General features: G+C 47.8%; 1 long non-coding RNA gene across 1 annotated transcript in view; it reads left to right on the forward strand.

Annotated features, from left to right (window-relative positions):
- LOC135666760 (uncharacterized) overlaps positions 1-7,612 on the forward strand; it is a 9,915-nt gene extending 2,303 nt beyond the window's left edge. Inside the window, exons 2-3 of the long non-coding RNA XR_010509843.1 lie at positions 1,409-4,858; positions 7,281-7,612. This is a non-coding gene — a long non-coding RNA (uncharacterized LOC135666760). The remainder of the gene's footprint in view (positions 1-1,408; positions 4,859-7,280) is intronic.
- Positions 7,613-12,500: the final 4,888 nt, after the last annotated feature.

Below are 12,500 nucleotides of genomic sequence, written 5' to 3' on the forward strand. Positions count from 1 at the left end.
CCAAATCTGAATACTTTTGTGAGAGATTTGTTCCTTGCATCATTGTTTTGAAAAGGCACATGTACGTTTGGTTGTTCCGCGTGTGCTTCCGTTATATGCTGCTTATTGTTGAAACTGCCTTCTTGTACTCTGGTGTGTGGGATATTGTGAACCTTTGCCAGAAATGGTAAAGGGAGTTGTGAACCTTTGCCAGAAATGGTAAAGGGAGTTGTGAACCTTTGCCAGAAATGGTAAAGGGAGTTGTGAACCTTTGCCAGAAATGGTAAAGGGAGTTGTGAACCTTTGCCAGAAATGGTAAAGGGAGTTATGCATAGAGCCTGCGATGCTCTGCCGGCCCCCTCTGACTTCACCTAGACGTGGGTGGATGGAGCTCCCAGACGTGGGAGACTTTTGTCAGGTGGTCATTCAGAAATGGATGAATCACATTCTGACTGAGATCCCACTACACCCTCTATATGTTTGATATGACATCCAGAGTTTTGGTGAGTTATTTCTGTTCGTGCTCTGGATAAGTATGATATGATTGCAACGTCAAGGACGACGTTTGAGCTTCTGTACGACATATGAGTTTGATATGCTCTGAAATGCTTCATTCACTATTGAGTTTGCTTCGTAATGTTCCATAGATCGTTGATGTGTTCTGGAACATTTTTTATGCCTTTGATAAGCTCCGATATGTTTCCTTTGTTTCTGATATGCTCCAATTACTCTGTGCTCCATTTGCTATGAACTGATATGTTCTGAAATGTCCTATCTGCCATTGATATGCTCCAATCACTTTGTGCTCCATTTGCTATGAACTGATATGTTCTGAAATGTCCTATCTGCCATTGATTTGTTCCAATTACTCTGTGCTCCATTTGCTATGAACTGATATGTTCTGAAATGTCCTATCTGCCATTGATATGCTCCAATCACTTTGTGCTCCATTTGCTATGAACTGATATGTTCTGAAATGTCCTATCTGCCATTGATTTGTTCCAATTACTCTGTGCTCCATTTGCTATGAACTGATATGTTCTGAAATGTCCTATCTGCCATTGATATGCTCCAATCACTTTGTGCTCCATTTGCTATGAACTGATATGTTCTGAAATGTCCTATCTGCCATTGATTTGTTCCAATTACTCTGTGCTCCATTTGCTATGAACTGATATGTTCTGAAATGTCCTATCTGCCATTGATATGTTCCAATTACTCTATGCCCCATTCCTTATGGATCAAATATGTTTTGAATGACATGATACGTATGATTTGGTATCTATTGAGATGGTATCCTTGAGAATTCTTGTATTCTGCCTTGCATTATGATACCTTACTCGTTTGAAATCGTTCCTTTTGTTCTGAATATGCTTTGTCACTTGCTGAGCCGTTTTTGGCTCACTCCGTTGTTATATAAATCTTTCAGGTCAGCTTGTCACTCTTCGAGATGTTTGATTTGGGCTGAGGCAGTGGATAGCTATTCAGAATAATGGGCAAGTCTGGTTGGTTATTACGATATTGTTGTATAAGTATGTCTTGTATATAATGAAATGTTGTCGATGAACCGAAATGGATATACTGTGTCCAAGTGTTAGGAGATCTCTCTTATTTGGAATTTCAGAATGTTAAGTCTAATTTATGGTGATATGAACTTGTGGTGAATAGTTGGAGTTCTGATTGTATAATTTATTTAGCTTGTGGATTTATAAATGTTGTTCATTTTTTTGTCAAGTTGGCTTGGGTTGCCATAAATGTGAATTATCGAGTGATGTGATATATGATTTTAAACTGCACAGGTTTTATGGATGTGAATTTGATTGAATGTTTTTCAGTGTCCTCAAACGTTAGTTTGGATCCTGGATGGATTGGTTTGTGTTGAAATTATTTTAAAAATCATGGATATTTTGAGGGGCGTGACAGAGGTGGTATCAGAGCATTGTTTGAGGATTACTGAAATATTTGATATGTTGACATGCAAAATATATTGAGGTCTAATGAACTTTAGTGATTGGTGGAAATTTTTCTTTGGTGCATTTTAGGAATCTAGGATGATGAGGACATTTGGTCCTCCTATTTCATTTGTTTCTGATTAATTAAGGGGAATGAAAGGATTGATCGGGGATATTCAATCAGAGTGGCGCAGCGGAAGCATGGTGGACCTAATTTCATTGGTGGTAGAAAAATGAATGATGCAAACAGAGAAGATATATGATGTACAAAATTGTTCTGATGATCGAAAGATTTCTTTTGCCACCTTATATTGGAAATAGAGGCTGATCATTAGTGGCAACAATGAAAAGAATTTTTGGAGATCTGTGGCAAGAATGATAAGGATAAGTTTAGCAATAAAAATATGATTGGAAATGAATCAGAAAGTAATAACAAGAGGGTCAAGACCTTTGGATTTGAAATGGGAAGTCATCACAAAAGACTCAATCATGTGTGAATTACAAGTTAAATTATGAAACAAGTTTGTGCTTTCGGGTGATTGGAGTCTATTTTGCTTGTAGAAAGTTGGATCATAAAATAAAAGACTGCCCTTTGAACAATAAGAAAGAGTCACTGCCTCATAAATCATCAGCCCATGTCAAAGTGTATGCTATCACTGAATATGATTCTGAAACTTATAAATCAGTGGTCAAAGGTATTATGCATGTTTATGAAAGAATGCAAATATTTGTTTGACCATGGGTCCCATTTATGATTTGATTCGGAATATTTTGCCTATCACTTGGGTATTCAACCTAGACCACTACATTATGTGCTATATGTAAGTACAATCATTGGAGATTCTTTGATAACGAACTTGAATCTGGTCCTCTTGTCTGATTTTTGTTGGAGAACTTGAACTTTTGCTGATTTAGTTCTCCTAGAGATTTGGAGTTATGATATTATACTTGGTATGGATTGGCTATCTTCTTATCATACCAGTATGGATTGGTATATAACCAATGATCACTTTTTACATATTTGATCAGCCGATCTTTTATTTTGAGAGTATTGGACATTATTTGTCTCCTTGCCTAATGTATCCCAGGATGACTTGTTTGGATTATCTCCAAATGTGATCTTGCTTTTGATTTGGTCCTTGGGACAATCCCAATATCTAAGCCTCTCTACAGAAAGATATCATTTGAGTAAGTGGAATTGGAAAAGCAACTACAAGGATTATTAAATGAGGATTTTATTTGGCTTAATATTTCATCATGGGGTGCTCCGGTGTTAGTTAAAAAGATGTATGGAACATTGAGGCTTTGTAATGATTATAGACAATTGAATCAGGTGACAATCAAAAATGAGTATTTCCTGAAGTAACGACTTGTTTGATTAACTGTAGGGTGCGCAAGTATTTTTAGAAAAATTGCTTGAAGGTCGGGTTACCGTCTACTGAGGATCAAGGAGGAGAATATTTCGGTCGCTCGTGGATAATTATGTAATTGTATTGTATTGATGAAACTATTTAAGAGTAGGAGGAGGAAATAGAGATATCATAATCCTCATCTTTTCATCGATTGAGCTATTATCAATTTAGAGGACTAAATTTTCTTTTAAGGGGGGGAGAGTGTAATATCCCTCGCTTTTAAAAATTATTAATAAAGATTTATATATAAATTGGAGGACCTATATGTAAATATAGAAATTACAAGGACTAAACTGCTAAGTTGCAAAAAAGAAAAAAAAAAGGGAAAACCGAAAATTCGGTATTATCCCACCGCCTCCCACGCACTCTGTTTCTTCCAGAAACAGAGAGAGCGGTGGGGCGTGAGGACAAGAAGGAGAGTGGTAGAAGAAGAAGAAGAAGAAGAAGAGAAGAGGATAGCTGCGGCAAGGCTGCAGCGAGGAGGTGTGTGGGGTTGGGGAGGAAAAGGGAAGAGGAGAAGAAGAGGGAAAAGAGAGGGAAGAGGGAGAGGAGCGAGAGGTGGCAGCAGCTAGGGCTGCAGCACCTCTGTTTCCTGCAGGTGGAAACAGAGGAGAGGTGTGGGGCGTTCGAAGAGGAGAAGAAGAAGAAGAGGAAGAGAAGAGGAAGAGGAAGCAGGGGAAGAGGTTGTGATACCTCTGTTTCCTGCAGACGAAACAGAGGAGAGGGTGTGGGTGACGTCGGGGAGAAGAAGGGGAGGAAGGAGAAGAAGAGAAGAAGAAGAAAGGAAGGAAAAGGAAGAGGAGAAGGGAAGAAAGTAGCTGCGGCTGCGGTTGTGGCAGCTGCAGCTGTGGCAGGGAAAGAAGAAGAGAAAGGAAGAAGGGAAGGAGAGGAAGAAGAGTAGGGGCTGCGGCTGCGGCGACGGCAGCTGCAGTTGGAAGAGAAGAAGGAGAGGAAGATGAGCAGGGGAGGAAGAAAAGGCTGTGGCCGTGGCTGAGGCTGCGACTGCAGCATGCAGCTGGGAAAGAAGAGAAGGAAAGGAAGAAGAAGAGAAAGGAAGAAGGGAAGGAGAGGAAGAAGAGGCTGCGAGTGTGGTGGCTGCGGCCGTGGCTGCGACTCCGGCTGCGGCTGCGACGTTGGCTGCGGTAGCTGCGGCAGCGGTGGTGGCTGCAGTAGCTGCAGTAGCTGCTTTTGGGAAAGAGAAAGAGTAGGAACGAGAGAAGGGAAGAAGGAAATAGTGCAGTGGAAGGGGGCTGCGGTTGTGACCGCAGTTGCGGTCGTGGCTGCGATTGTGGCAGCGGCAGCGACGGCGGCTGTGGCAGCTGTGTTTGGGAAAGAAAAAGAAGGAATGAGAGTAAAAGAGAGCAGGTGACTGTGCCTCGATGTTCGACACGTGGTGTAATTGCGAAGAAAGGAAGAAAACGAGAGCACAAAACGAAACAGAGAGAGGACACGGAGGAAAAGTAGAAAGATTGGATTGGCACCTTCCTTGGATATTCAGATCAAAATATTTGAAAGGCAAGTTTCCCACTTGTTTCGATCCTTTCTATTGCAAGTTCCCTGTTCGTTTCTCCTATAATTGCTCTGATATGTCTTATTGCAAGTTCTCTGATCGTTTCTCCTATAATTGCTCTGATATGTCTTATTGCAAGTGTTCTAACCTTTTCTATTGCAAGCTTTCAAATCTTTTCTCTTGCAAGTATCCTGATCGTTCCTCACTGCCATTTTTATCTCTACATTTGCTTTGAATATGAGGAACTTTGAATTGTTCTAGCCTTGCATTTGATATATCTCCTGTTTAGACGTAACGATTCGAATCTGTGCAACTTCTGAGATTCTGACCTTTTGATACCGAGCTGCCTATAAGTCTTTGTTGGAAACTCTGATTTGTTCAAAACTGATTTCATTGGAAACTAGACTCGTAGACCTTTCTTTGATATATGGATTGAAAGATTTGGAATCCAAACACCTGGCCAGTTATCTATTGAATCTGACTTTATGAATTCTGCCAACAAAGATTTTGTTCTACGACACTTGCTTACCAAATTATTTGTAACTCTCTCTGTTGGACAGTTCAATTCATATGAAGCCTGTCTTATCTGAAAGTATTATCCAATGATTATTTCTGAGTAAATTGGAGCACGATTGATAGTTTGAATCATTTGTTCAATGTGCCTTTTGTATTCTGCCAGAAATCGAGCTTTGGTCGATTTCTCATATTCTGGTTTCATTCCTTTGGAAGTTGATACCCTTTAGCTTTCTCATTCAATTGAGCTTTATATTACTGCTTTGAATTCTTTTATGCTCTTGTCCCTAAAATTATTGCATTCTTGAAAACTGTTGTGTAACGTTTATGCTATATCGTATTGACTCATATAGGCACATGTATATCCTATTGTTCCGCATTTGCTTTTGATATGTGCCTATTCCAGTTTCATTCCTTTGGACATTGAATTCATCAAATCTTCTTATTTGAATTGAGCTATATATGATTGTTTGGAATCCTTGAATGCTCTTGCTTTCATTTCGTTTCCAAATCTGAATACTTTTGTGAGAGATTTGTTCCTTGCATCATTGTTTTGAAAAGGCACATGTACGTTTGGTTGTTCCGCGTGTGCTTCCGTTATATGCTGCTTATTGTTGAAACTGCCTTCTTGTACTCTGGTGTGTGGGATATTGTGAACCTTTGCCAGAAATGGTAAAGGGAGTTGTGAACCTTTGCCAGAAATGGTAAAGGGAGTTGTGAACCTTTGCCAGAAATGGTAAAGGGAGTTGTGAACCTTTGCCAGAAATGGTAAAGGGAGTTGTGAACCTTTGCCAGAAATGGTAAAGGGAGTTATGCATAGAGCCTGCGATGCTCTGCCGGCCCCCTCTGACTTCACCTAGACGTGGGTGGATGGAGCTCCCAGACGTGGGAGACTTTTGTCAGGTGGTCATTCAGAAATGGATGAATCACATTCTGACTGAGATCCCACTACACCCTCTATATGTTTGATATGACATCCAGAGTTTTGGTGAGTTATTTCTGTTCGTGCTCTGGATAAGTATGATATGATTGCAACGTCAAGGACGACGTTTGAGCTTCTGTACGACATATGAGTTTGATATGCTCTGAAATGCTTCATTCACTATTGAGTTTGCTTCGTAATGTTCCATAGATCGTTGATGTGTTCTGGAACATTTTTTATGCCTTTGATAAGCTCCGATATGTTTCCTTTGTTTCTGATATGCTCCAATTACTCTGTGCTCCATTTGCTATGAACTGATATGTTCTGAAATGTCCTATCTGCCATTGATATGCTCCAATCACTTTGTGCTCCATTTGCTATGAACTGATATGTTCTGAAATGTCCTATCTGCCATTGATTTGTTCCAATTACTCTGTGCTCCATTTGCTATGAACTGATATGTTCTGAAATGTCCTATCTGCCATTGATATGCTCCAATCACTTTGTGCTCCATTTGCTATGAACTGATATGTTCTGAAATGTCCTATCTGCCATTGATTTGTTCCAATTACTCTGTGCTCCATTTGCTATGAACTGATATGTTCTGAAATGTCCTATCTGCCATTGATATGCTCCAATCACTTTGTGCTCCATTTGCTATGAACTGATATGTTCTGAAATGTCCTATCTGCCATTGATTTGTTCCAATTACTCTGTGCTCCATTTGCTATGAACTGATATGTTCTGAAATGTCCTATCTGCCATTGATATGTTCCAATTACTCTATGCCCCATTCCTTATGGATCAAATATGTTTTGAATGACATGATACGTATGATTTGGTATCTATTGAGATGGTATCCTTGAGAATTCTTGTATTCTGCCTTGCATTATGATACCTTACTCGTTTGAAATCGTTCCTTTTGTTCTGAATATGCTTTGTCACTTGCTGAGCCGTTTTTGGCTCACTCCGTTGTTATATAAATCTTTCAGGTCAGCTTGTCACTCTTCGAGATGTTTGATTTGGGCTGAGGCAGTGGATAGCTATTCAGAATAATGGGCAAGTCTGGTTGGTTATTACGATATTGTTGTATAAGTATGTCTTGTATATAATGAAATGTTGTCGATGAACCGAAATGGATATACTGTGTCCAAGTGTTAGGAGATCTCTCTTATTTGGAATTTCAGAATGTTAAGTCTAATTTATGGTGATATGAACTTGTGGTGAATAGTTGGAGTTCTGATTGTATAATTTATTTAGCTTGTGGATTTATAAATGTTGTTCATTTTTTTGTCAAGTTGGCTTGGGTTGCCATAAATGTGAATTATCGAGTGATGTGATATATGATTTTAAACTGCACAGGTTTTATGGATGTGAATTTGATTGAATGTTTTTCAGTGTCCTCAAACGTTAGTTTGGATCCTGGATGGATTGGTTTGTGTTGAAATTATTTTAAAAATCATGGATATTTTGAGGGGCGTGACAGCTTAGGTGTCTCCAAGTGCAGCAGCGCTCAGCAATGCAGGAGCCGCCGCACGTGGCCCGAGTGCCTGCCTTTGATTCTATGAGGCAGGCGATGGCAATGACGGAGTGCCTTTGATTCGATGAGGTGTCCAAGTGCAGCAGCGCTCAGCAATCCAGGTGTCCAAGTGCAGCAGCGCTCAGCAATCCAGGTGTCCAAGTGCCTTTGATTCGATGAGGCGGGCGCAAGCAATCACGGAGCTGTCACTGCACAGGTCGATGCATTGTTACCACTTCGTTCGACAGTTTGATGACGGAGCGGTCATTGCCCTCGTTGACTAATTCACCCGCCTCGCAGCTCAGCTCACCTCACCTCACCTCACCACACCAGTATACAGTTGGGTTTGGGTTCAGACAATACAATGACCCCAACCAAGCCTCCTGACCCATCTGCCCTGCCCCCAAACTTCGCTCGCTCGCTCTCCGCCGCTCGGCCAAAGATGGGCAAGTTTTGCCCCGTTTTTGCCCCTTCTTACCCCGTTTTGGCCTCCTTTTGGGCTGTTCTTTGTTAGATGGGGCTTTCGTATAGCAGGGACGGTGCTGCCTCACGCTTCGCTCGCTGTTCGCCGCTCGCCGCTCGCTCGCGCAGCCAAAAATGGCCTGTTTTGGCCCGTTTTTGGGCTGTTTTGGCCTGTTTTTGGGCTGTTCTTGCGTGGCGCGGCGACCGTCGTGAGCGGAGCAAAATGTCAGCCATCTCAGCACCCTGGAACCCCCCGGGTGGCACAGGGCTGGATGGGGCTTTCGTATAGCAGGGACGGTGCTGCCTCACGCTTCGCTCACTGTTCGCCGCTCGCCGCTCGCTCGCGCAGCCAAAAATGGCCTGTTTTGGCCCGTTTTTGGGCTGTTTTGGCCTGTTTTTGGGCTGTTCTTGCGTGGTGCGGTGACCATCGTGAGCGGAGCAAAACGTCAGCCATCTCAGCACCCTGGAACCCCCCGGGTGGCACAGGGCTGGATGGGGCTTTCGTATAGCAGGGACGGTGCTGCCTCTCGCTTCGCTCGCTGTCCGCCGCTCGCCGCTCGCTCGCGCAGCCAAAAATGGCCAGTTTTGGCCCGTTTTTGGGCCGTTTTGGCCTGTTTTTGGGCTGTTCTTGCGTGGTGCGGCGACCGTCGTGAGCGGAGCAAAATGTCAGCCATCTCAGCACCCTGGAACCCCCCGGGTGGCACAGGGCTGGATGGGGCTTTCGTATAGCAGGGACGGTGCTGCCTCTCGCTTCGCTTGCTGTCCGCCACTCGCCGCTCGCTCGCGCAGCCAAAAATGGCCAGTTTTGGCCCGTTTTTGGGCCGTTTTGGCCAGTTTTTGGCCTGTTCTTGCGTTGCGCGGTGACCGTCGAGAGCGGAGCAAAACGTCAGCCATCTCAGCACCCTGGAACCCCCCGGGTGGCACAGGGCTGGATGGGGCTTTCGTATAGCAGGGACGGTGCTGCCTCACGCTTCGCTCACTGTTCGCCGCTCGCCGCTCGCTCGCGCAGCCAAAAATGGCCTGTTTTGGCCCGTTTTTGGGCTGTTTTGGCCTGTTTTTGGGCTGTTCTTGCGTGGTGCGGTGACCATCGTGAGCGGAGCAAAACGTCAGCCATCTCAGCACCCTGGAACCCCCCGGGTGGCACAGGGCTGGATGGGGCTTTCGTATAGCAGGGACGGTGCTGCCTCTCGCTTCGCTCGCTGTCCGCCGCTCGCCGCTCGCTCGCGCAGCCAAAAATGGCCAGTTTTGGCCCGTTTTTGGGCCGTTTTGGCCTGTTTTTGGGCTGTTCTTGCGTGGTGCGGCGACCGTCGTGAGCGGAGCAAAATGTCAGCCATCTCAGCACCCTGGAACCCCCCGGGTGGCACAGGGCTGGATGGGGCTTTCGTATAGCAGGGACGGTGCTGCCTCTCGCTTCGCTTGCTGTCCGCCACTCGCCGCTCGCTCGCGCAGCCAAAAATGGCCAGTTTTGGCCCGTTTTTGGGCCGTTTTGGCCAGTTTTTGGCCTGTTCTTGCGTTGCGCGGTGACCGTCGAGAGCGGAGCAAAACGTCAGCCATCTCAGCACCCTGGAACCCCCCGGGTGGCACAGGGCTGGATGGGGCTTTCGTATAGCAGGGACGGTGCTGCCTCACGCTTCGCTCACTGTTCGCCGCTCGCCGCTCGCTCGCGCAGCCAAAAATGGCCTGTTTTGGCCCGTTTTTGGGCTGTTTTGGCCTGTTTTTGGGCTGTTCTTGCGTGGTGCGGTGACCATCGTGAGCGGAGCAAAACGTCAGCCATCTCAGCACCCTGGAACCCCCCGGGTGGCACAGGGCTGGATGGGGCTTTCGTATAGCAGGGACGGTGCTGCCTCTCGCTTCGCTCGCTGTCCGCCGCTCGCCGCTCGCTCGCGCAGCCAAAAATGGCCAGTTTTGGCCCGTTTTTGGGCCGTTTTGGCCTGTTTTTGGGCTGTTCTTGCATGGCGCGGCGACCGTCGTGAGCGGAGCAAAATGTCAGCCATCTCAGCACCCTGGAACCCCCCGGGTGGCACAGGGCTGGATGGGGCTTTCGTATAGCAGGGACGGTGCTGCCTCTCGCTTCGCTCGCTGTCCGCCACTCGCCGCTCGCTCGCGCAGCCAAAAATGGCCAGTTTTGGCCCGTTTTTGGGCCGTTTTGGCCAGTTTTTGGCCTGTTCTTGCGTTGCGCGGTGACCGTCGAGAGCGGACCAAAACGTCAGCCATCTCAGCACCCTGGAACCCCCCGGGTGGCACAGGGCTGGATGGGGCTTTCGTATAGCAGGGACGGTGCTGCCTCACGCTTCGCTCGCTGTTCGCCGCTCGCCGCTCGCTCGCGCAGCCAAAAATGGCCTGTTTTGGCCCGTTTTTGGGCTGTTTTGGCCTGTTTTTGGGCTGTTCTTGCGTGGCGCGGCGACCGTCGTGAGCGGAGCAAAATGTCAGCCATCTCAGCACCCTGGAACCCCCCGGGTGGCACAGGGCTGGATGGGGCTTTCGTATAGCAGGGACGGTGCTGCCTCACGCTTCGCTCGCTGTTCGCCGCTCGCCGCTCGCTCGCGCAGCCAAAAATGGCCTGTTTTGGCCCGTTTTTGGGCTGTTTTGGCCTGTTTTTGGGCTGTTCTTGTGTGGCGCGGCGACCGTCGTGAGCGGAGCAAAATGTCAGCCATCTCAGCACCCTGGAACCCCCCGGGTGGCACAGGGCTGGATGGGGCTTTCGTATAGCAGGGACGGTGCTGCCTCACGCTTCGCTCGCTGTTCGCCGCTCGCCGCTCGCTCGCGCAGCCAAAAATGGCCTGTTTTGGCCCGTTTTTGGGCTGTTTTGGCCTGTTTTTGGGCTGTTCTTGCGTGGCGCGGCGACCGTCGTGAGCGGAGCAAAATGTCAGCCATCTCAGCACCCTGGAACCCCCCGGGTGGCACAGGGCTGGATGGGGCTTTCGTATAGCAGGGACGGTGCTGCCTCACGCTTCGCTCACTGTTCGCCGCTCGCCGCTCGCTCGCGCAGCCAAAAATGGCCTGTTTTGGCCCGTTTTTGGGCTGTTTTGGCCTGTTTTTGGGCTGTTCTTGCGTGGTGCGGTGACCATCGTGAGCGGAGCAAAACGTCAGCCATCTCAGCACCCTGGAACCCCCCGGGTGGCACAGGGCTGGATGGGGCTTTCGTATAGCAGGGACGGTGCTGCCTCTCGCTTCGCTCGCTGTCCGCCGCTCGCCGCTCGCTCGCGCAGCCAAAAATGGCCAGTTTTGGCCCGTTTTTGGGCCGTTTTGGCCTGTTTTTGGGCTGTTCTTGCGTGGTGCGGCGACCGTCGTGAGCGGAGCAAAATGTCAGCCATCTCAGCACCCTGGAACCCCCCGGGTGGCACAGGGCTGGATGGGGCTTTCGTATAGCAGGGACGGTGCTGCCTCTCGCTTCGCTTGCTGTCCGCCACTCGCCGCTCGCTCGCGCAGCCAAAAATGGCCAGTTTTGGCCCGTTTTTGGGCCGTTTTGGCCAGTTTTTGGCCTGTTCTTGCGTTGCGCGGTGACCGTCGAGAGCGGAGCAAAACGTCAGCCATCTCAGCACCCTGGAACCCCCCGGGTGGCACAGGGCTGGATGGGGCTTTCGTATAGCAGGGACGGTGCTGCCTCACGCTTCGCTCACTGTTCGCCGCTCGCCGCTCGCTCGCGCAGCCAAAAATGGCCTGTTTTGGCCCGTTTTTGGGCTGTTTTGGCCTGTTTTTGGGCTGTTCTTGCGTGGTGCGGTGACCATCGTGAGCGGAGCAAAACGTCAGCCATCTCAGCACCCTGGAACCCCCCGGGTGGCACAGGGCTGGATGGGGCTTTCGTATAGCAGGGACGGTGCTGCCTCTCGCTTCGCTCGCTGTCCGCCGCTCGCCGCTCGCTCGCGCAGCCAAAAATGGCCAGTTTTGGCCCGTTTTTGGGCCGTTTTGGCCTGTTTTTGGGCTGTTCTTGCGTGGTGCGGCGACCGTCGTGAGCGGAGCAAAATGTCAGCCATCTCAGCACCCTGGAACCCCCCGGGTGGCACAGGGCTGGATGGGGCTTTCGTATAGCAGGGACGGTGCTGCCTCTCGCTTCGCTCGCTGTCCGCCACTCGCCGCTCGCTCGCGCAGCCAAAAATGGCCAGTTTTGGCCCGTTTTTGGGCCGTTTTGGCCAGTTTTTGGCCTGTTCTTGCGTTGCGCGGTGACCGTCGAGAGCGGAGCAAAACGTCAGCCATCTCAGCACCCTGGAACCCCCCGGGTGGCACAGGGCTG

Source organism: Musa acuminata, unplaced genomic scaffold (genome assembly GCF_036884655.1).
Source record: "Musa acuminata AAA Group cultivar baxijiao unplaced genomic scaffold, Cavendish_Baxijiao_AAA HiC_scaffold_1126, whole genome shotgun sequence".
Lineage (NCBI taxonomy): Eukaryota > Viridiplantae > Streptophyta > Magnoliopsida > Zingiberales > Musaceae > Musa > Musa acuminata.